The 8,091-nt window shown below is 42.0% G+C and overlaps 1 long non-coding RNA gene across 1 annotated transcript; it reads right to left on the bottom strand.

The window, feature by feature from the left end:
* Positions 1-2,125: 2,125 nt before the first annotated feature.
* On the bottom strand, positions 2,126-5,889 carry LOC105475938 (uncharacterized). Its single transcript, XR_983718.2, has 3 exons — positions 5,594-5,889; positions 3,977-4,099; positions 2,126-2,555 (listed from the first exon to the last, which is right to left on the bottom strand). It is a non-coding gene; the product is annotated as an uncharacterized lncRNA (long non-coding RNA).
* Between the last annotated feature and the right edge of the window lie 2,202 nt (positions 5,890-8,091).

Here is an 8,091-nt window from a genome sequence, read left to right as displayed (position 1 = left end):
TAAGATGTATTTTCATTACAATCTCTTCATCCCGCCATTCAGTGTTTTCATTTGGGCCATAGACAGCTAAAATATTGGCCAATGAAGGAAAACAGATTTCCCAATGAATAGTCTATGCCATGAATAAATGAGATTAAAGGGATGCCTAAACTAATTCCAGGTTATTACAGTCTTCATCTCTAGCCTAATTATCTTTAGTCTCACTCCTGGTTTATGGACAGAAATTTAAAGCCAGTACATTTTATCATCTGTATCATTTAGTCCCCTTTTGACTGAAGCATTGTAATATTCTCTTTAATTTTCATGAGAATGAATTTCACCTTTTATGACATTCAAGAACAATTATGGTGTCTTTATGAAAAATGATATCACCCTGATACCAGCAATAAAACAACAATGTCCTAATGCCAATAAATGTATTAACCATATCAGTCATCTTTCAGCTTTTCCGGCTTTGCTTCGGAAACCACAGAAAACCTCAAGGTTTTTAATTTGTGAGCTCTGCAGAAGCAGTCACGGCACTTTACATCTTCCTTTGGCTGAATGCTCAGGAAATGGACCATAATTAAGTGACGATCCTGGTAACAGGCAGGGTTATTTGGATAATGCCTATATCAGACTGAATTTTGCAGACTTTCATGTATGTGTGTATGTGAGGTGGGGCGGGAATTGGGAAATGTATCCTATCTGGTCTGGACCCAAGGAAGCTGGTGCTGTTTTATTCCTTATGTTTAAAGTCCTGCTTTGGGAGTCATCCTCTGGGAAACAGCCTGCTGAGACTTAGAATAGGCTAAATAATACTAGATTGGGGGGCTATGAATTTAGTGCTGTTTTTTTTTTTTTTGAGGGGGGAGTTTCGCTCTTTTCACCCAGGCTGGAGTGCAGTGGCGTGATTTTGGATCACCACAACCTCCGCCTCCCGGGTTCCAGTGATTCTCCTGCCTCACCCTCCCGAGTAGCTGGGATTACAGGCATGTGCCACCACACCTGGCTAATTTTTGTATTTTTAGTAGAGATGGGGTTTCCCCATGTTGGACAGAGTGGTCTCGAACTCCTGACCTCAGGTGATCCGACAGCCTTGGCCTCCCAAAGTGCTGGGATTACAGGCGTGAGCCACCACACCTGGCCTAATGTAGTACAGTCAGTTTACAGGGTTGCTTATGTGAATCAACCTTTATGGAGGGTTTATGCTTAGGATCATATCAGAAACCCTGCAGGATATCAAAGATATATAACACAAAGCTTTCTTTGAGTAGCTTGTATTTTTTAGGTTGGGGAGAATAAGTTTCCAGACAGCATATAATTAGAGAAAAAGCAAAAATGTAGAGTGTTCACTCCCAGTTAACATGGAGCCTGGTTTTTAGGATTCTAGCATGCTAGAGCTTATCTAGTTGTGATTTGAATTACAGAAACCAAGGACATTGGATCCAGACCCTCCAAACTGTTGATTTTCAGACAGGAAATCAGCATGGGCTTTGTTGGTCAGTAGAAGCTTCCGGCAGGAAGAGAACTTGAGTGGGTTTGTGAGGATGAGTGGGAAGTGTGTGAATAGAGAGACACCCGGGAAGTCATCCTACATCAGGCAGTCAGAATAATCGCAAAAGTGAGAGAAGCCTGGCATGTATTTGGAAAAATGAGAGATCCTCCTGGTTGGGGAGATACCACACAGGTGATAAAGGTGATTGATAAAGATAGGGTCAGATATCAGAATAACTTGACTATAAAACAGGGGTATTTTAACTTGATCCTTTAAGCTCTGACACCCAGACACTTCCCCCATAGAAAATGATAATACAGATAATATTGTGACATGTGCCCGTTAGCTACTCAGAGATTTGCGCAATTCTCCACATTTTCGATTTATAATTCTCTCCACCTGCCCTGCCCCAGCACCACTCTGGGTTGAAAATGGCGTATTGAAATCCAAGTAAATGAGATACCTCAAAAAACAGTAGGTGGAATTCATAGTTACATTATGTGAAAAGGTAAGCTCGAAAATTTCAGTATGTTTTTTAGTTCTGCAATTACTTTATTCAATGAAGTACTAAGGAGGCAACTTTAAGCTACAGGCTATAGGGTAAACTAAGTCAGATGGAGGCACTGCCTTTGAGAAGCTTACATTCTTTGAAGAGAGATGACTCATCAACTAGTAGTTATTACATAGTTTTGGAAGAACTGTAATGATGGAAGCGTAGGATGTGATGTGAGCTTTGTGAGGGGACTCTCATTAGGACTGGCCTTGACAGCTGACAAGTCTATCCACAGGAGGTGACATTTAGATTGAGAACTAAGGAGGCAGTGGTCTTACCCAAGTGAAGAGCCTGGGGTAGAGTGTTCAGGCAGAGGGGTATCCGGGTACACAAAGACTAAGAATTCATCATTGTTTTGGGGGCTGCTGCGGTAAGCAACAGGAAGTCAGTATGGAAGGAAGACTAGGAAATCGGTAACATTGTTTATTCACTGGACAAATGACTGAGTACACTTTGGAGGCTGTTTGTCCTTATTAGGTGATGTTATTCTTTGCAAAAGGGTGATGGAGAATCCAGTAAGGAGGCCTGGAAACCAAAGGGCAAATTTATCACCTTTTTAGACGCGCCCACTAGTCACCAGAGGATGCGTCCCAGCAGGTAATTGTTGTTCAATCAGCCAACAACTGGGTTTGGAGGAGAAAGCCAAAGCATCCCCAGGGGGGTGGACTGCTTCCCTAAGGCGTGTCAGCGGGTTGACAGAGCACAAGCATTGCTTCTGGAGCAAATACTGAGCGTGGTTTTCAGAGAAAAGGTTTATCTTTGGGGTATAATTATTTGGCCCACTTAATAGACGTCTTGAAAAATAGGGCTCTCTCTTCTTTTTAGCAGAGCTTGAACAAAAGGAAACTTAAAATCAATTAGAGGGAAAGAGAAAACCTATTTCTGTCCTTTTGGAGACAAAAGCTGTAACACAATTGATTAAAATTCAAGGGGAATCAGATCCTCCTGGGCGGTGGGGGAAATACTGCTGCAGGACCGCGGAGCCCTGGCTTCAAACGCAGGCTCCTGCTGCCATCTTGTGGCGAGAAGGCGCCCTCCGCCTCAGAACTAGCTGCACATTCCAAGCTGTTGTGCTTCTCATGGCTCCATCCGCAAGATGCTTTAAACAAATGCGAGCCAGAGAATCCACTAGGATATTTAACACTGGCCTGCCAGGAATTAATTTCTCTACTGACAGCATTGCCTTCTCCATCCTCCTCCTTTTGGAAAAGTCAAAATTTCATCCTTTCAGCGGTCTAACTGGGAGCCAGCCCAGGTTTGATGGAACCACGATTTGACCTTTTAAAGCATGTTGGAGGGTGATAGTATGGACCATTAGCCTTATTCTTCTCCTAAAGGAAGGTTCTGGTTTTTCTAGTGGAGGAACCTTTTACAATCTGGATGGAGGAAATGCTGAGATGCTCTGTAACATCAGGGAAGAATATTGCCATCTTTCTCCTCACCAGGCCTCCATTTCATCGTCCCCCCCCCATATTTGAAAGGTTTTTTATGATCCAACAAATCCGTTTTTTTTAAATGCAATTAATTTATTGTTTATTTGGTATTCATCAAAGAGACTGCTGAGTGTCAATTTTGGTTTTTGGAAACTGAGAAATGACAAACACAGCCAGCCTGGGTTAATATCATTCCAGCCCAAAGCAAAGAAGTTGGATGTTTTGGCAGCTTGTGCAGTCTTATTGTGGATAAACAGGCAGTGTCTGTTAGGTTTGGAAATACTGAACAGAGGCTATGGGCTCCCACTCCCATATTTGAAGAGGCAACTTGGAGTCCCTGACCTAGATAGGCTGATTCCAGGTGACTGCAGGGTAAAAGCCTGACATATACTCTGCTCGCAGCAGCAGTCCTTTCAAAGCATGGCCAGTGCGGAGCTGTGAGGCTAGTAAACATCCGTGTGACAAGCCATCTGTTTGTTTAACATTTGGACACTAACACGAACCTGAACTTACCGACCTCTTCAGACCAGCCGATGGCTCCACGGATCTCTGGCATGGTCTGGTTCTTTATCCTTTTTCAAGGAGAGCCTGGGCAGACTGCTTTTTCCCCTTCTTTTTTCTTTCTTTTTTTAAAAGCTGACAGGAGAAAATAATCCATGGAATTAAAGCTGGCTTATGCTGGGCTGTCACCATCCCTGTGACAGATGATGGTATATGAGAAAGGCTTAGGAATGAGCAGGCGGAAAAGAAACACATTTTCTCCAGTCATGAAGGGCGGGATCAGAGGGAGAGGCTGTGAATGTTCCTCCCCTAATCCTGCTTGAGGCTGGGCACGTTGAGAGAGAAATACAGGAAGATGTGATTTTAGACCTAAGCCTGGCAGTTTACTGTTGGCTTTGGGGCGGATGCTGAAGCTAGCGGGACTGATGCTGGTCAGAATTGGAGGGGTGGACCGCTCCACCGCCACAGACAATTTGATAAGTCTTCCACTAATTCTCTAAATATCTTTCTCACCATCAGGATCACTCCTGCGTCCTTCTTGTCCCCTTCTCTAATACCCAGATAATTCCAAACATGTTATTTGGGAAGGATACAAGTTAAGCCCTCAGTACAAATATGGCAGATAGAATACACCTGACACAGAGTAGGTGGTCAGGAATTATTTAACTTAGTAAATAAATTAAAGAATAGGTGCATGAATAAGTGATGAGACAAATAATTAACTAAATAAGTAAGGCAAGGGAACTAAGATTTATCGAACGCCTGATCAGGCCTCTTTTGTTCAACCCAAGTTATCTCAATACAAATGGGGCTATTCTAAGAATCCCCTTAGAGACATAGAATCAGAAGAGAAGGCTCAGGAACTAAGAGGAAGCTGTGTCCTCTCAAGGTCTTTCTCTTTCTCTGCGTGTCTGCTTTGTCTGCCTCTTTCTATAGCTGTCTTTCTCAATTTCCAGTCTACACATTTCCTGCCTGTTCATAAATTATGCCTGCCTATGACTTTAGCTTGCCATTGCACTAAAGCAGCCATTAACTTCCTTTTACTTTTTCTTTGTTGTTAACTATCTCAGCCTCTCCTTTTTTCTAAATTTATAATAAATTCCAAAGAGAAGAATTTGGTTGGCTCAGCTTGCTGATTTATTTATTTGATTTTGACCCAGGCCAACCTGTCATGGTAGCTGACTGGTCTATGGATTGCCTGCTTTTGGCTCAGGTGACTACCCTGGTTTAGTCACTGTGGATGAGTGGGAGACGGGATCTCAGATCACAGGAATGGCAATTAGACAGGCTAAATAGCATTAGCGGGGACTACTGAGGGAGTTTTCCTTTGGAGGGTGTGTGGGTGGATGGGTAATGTAGTCATGTCTGGCAACCTTGGTAAAAAGTATTATCTCATGTATTCTCTTACATAATCCTTACAATGATATTGTGAGGGTAGCAGCCTTGTCTTTGTTTTGTAGATGAGGAAACCAGGGCTCAGCTATTTGAAGAAACATGCTTCAGACTACAAGGCCATTGAATGACAGGTCCTGGATTTGGTTTAAAGCTCAAGCTCTATCCCTAATTCTTCCTCCAAACTAGAGGGAATGGAATATAAATAATATTTGCAAAAATGCTTTTGGGTCTGACCTTGTCCAGGAGGTTAAGAGGCTGAGAACTCCTTTGAGGATTATTATTTGAGTACAGTTTCAAGGTGACTGACATCAACTCCCAAGTCCAACATGTAAGGTGACCTTGGGAAGGACTCCATATAGTCCTTTGTTGACTTTACAGCTGACAAGTAGAAAAAGGTCAGGAAAGGAGAGTGGATCTTCTGGTCACAGATCTTTAGGGATCATTTGGTCAGAGGCGTTTGAACCAGGGCAACTCCATCTTAAGTAGAAGCTGGTTAAAATGAGGCTGAAACCTACTGGGCTGGATTCCCAGATAGGCATTCTTAAGTCACAGGATGAGATAGGAGGTCAGCACAAGATACAGGTCATAAAGACCTTGCTGATAAAACAGCTTGCAGTAAAGAGGCCAGCCAAAACCCACCAAAACCAAGAGTGACCTCTGGTCATCCTCACTGCTACACTACCACCAGTGCCTTGACAGTTTATAAACGCCATGGCAACATCAGGAAGTTACCCTATGAGGTTTAAGAGGAAGCATGAATAATCTACCCCTTGTTCAGCATATATCATCAAGAAATAACCATAAAAATGGGCAGCCAGCAGCCCTTGGGGGCTGCTCTGTTTGCGGAGTAGCCATTCTTTTATTCCTTTACTTTCCTGTATTTGCTTTCACTTTACATACTTGCTCTGAATTCTTTCTTACACAAGATCCAAGAACCCTCTCTTGGGGTCTGGATTGGGACCCCTTTCTGGTAACAATTTGAGCTTAGTAGCATTCTGTGCCAAGGATGGTCATATGGCATGTGTTCAGTGGGACTAACAAGGCTGGAAAGAATTGAATGTGTTCATCAGATTTAAGCTCAGGAGGTCAGTGACCCAATGATTGTTGGAACAAGAATTGACGAGGTGGCAGGTAGTATATGGTGGGGGAGGAAAGAGGCCTAGAATAACATCAAGATGTGTTCTTTTCTTATACAACTCCCCTTGTATATCCCTCACATTTTATCTCAAGTGCTTTAATTGCCATAATTGTTCAAAAATGCATCTTTATGTACCTCTCATGGTAAGCAATTTATGCTTCCCATCCTTTGGTTGCATTGCTTCATTTATCACTAGATCCTGCTGATTACAATCATTTTCAATGTCCGTAAAACAGCCTGACTTTATTTTTTCTAATTTGCTTTCTGTGTCTGGTTTAGTAGGATGGCTCAATATATTGTAGATATTTAAACAAAAATGCTGACTCTTGTGTTTCTATAGCCTGCAGAAGTGCCTGGCATGAGTGCTCAACAAGTATTTGTTGAATGAATGAATACAATAAGACTTTGGCCTAAAAACATAACATTCATTGCCAAAAATAAGACTTTGTGTTATTTTAAGATCATTATCCTTGCAACATTCCCGACTGGATTAAAAAAAAAGTCCATTCCATTTCTTTTTCAGGGTAAGCATGAGCACAGCAGGAAGAGAAATGTATCTTGATTTGCAATGTGCTGTCTTCACTGATGAGAGTTCAGTTTTTACCAATGTGGGAATTACTGAAGTTTTAGAAAGGGAGCTTTCAGAAGCATATATCTCAATTTGAAAGACTGAAGATTTCTAGTATCATACAGGGTAATTTCATAGCATTTTAGAATGAATCAAATAAGATTAAAATGAGGGCTTTGTAATATAGAAGTCGCTAAGCAAATGTAAGGTATTAACAATATCAATGATAATGAAAACTTCAAGTAGGGAGATTTTGGGGGTATGTAGGACTTTGTGTCCCTCCAGTTAAAATATAGAGAGCTATAGTTTTATTCTGTCTACACTACATTGGCCTTTAACAGTGTTCTAGTTATCCTTGTGGTCACTACATAATGTTGCCCACATGCCAACCACTAGTAACTTATATAATTCCCCCAATAACCCTATGAATTAGATGTATACATAGTTACAGAAACACGTGAAGAGATTAGTTAACTTTACTAAGGTTGCAAATGGCATATTCTGTTGCCTCTCCAATGCTAGGCAACCATCTAGGTGATGACACTATCTGAATACGCTCTGTAGTTAAGCCTTTAAAAGTCTCCTTTTTCAATCCAAGGAGGTCCCAGCTGCAATCATTGCAATTTAGAGGCTGCAAAGTTCCCCTTGTCACTTTCAGAGCTCTCAGGGATACATCAGTCATTTGGAAGCTTTGAAAATGTTTTTACGAACTGCCATCCTCTTTACCTACCGCCTGATATGTGTTCCTAGGTGGGCACTGTGCTCTTCTCCTTCTGAAAACACCAAATAAATCCTTTGAATCACTTCCTGAAATGATAGGTCTCTTTATCAGAATAAGCAAGAGCCCCCTGGCCCTATTAGAAAACGACTTTTCCAAAAGTGCGAGCTGATATATAGCTGCTCGGGAGAATGGCCCACACTGATTAAGAAGAGCGAGTCCATTGTCACTCACGGAGGTGGCACTGAGTGGCAGTCCCCACAAGCTGCCTCTCTCACTCTGAAAAACAATCTTCCTGATATATAGGG

The sequence above is a fragment of the Macaca nemestrina genome, chromosome 8, assembly GCF_043159975.1.
Source record: "Macaca nemestrina isolate mMacNem1 chromosome 8, mMacNem.hap1, whole genome shotgun sequence".
In the NCBI taxonomy this organism is placed as follows: Eukaryota; Metazoa; Chordata; class Mammalia; order Primates; family Cercopithecidae; genus Macaca; species Macaca nemestrina.
Note: the sequence above shows the minus strand (reverse complement) of the source record. Positions and strands in the feature narration are given on the sequence as shown.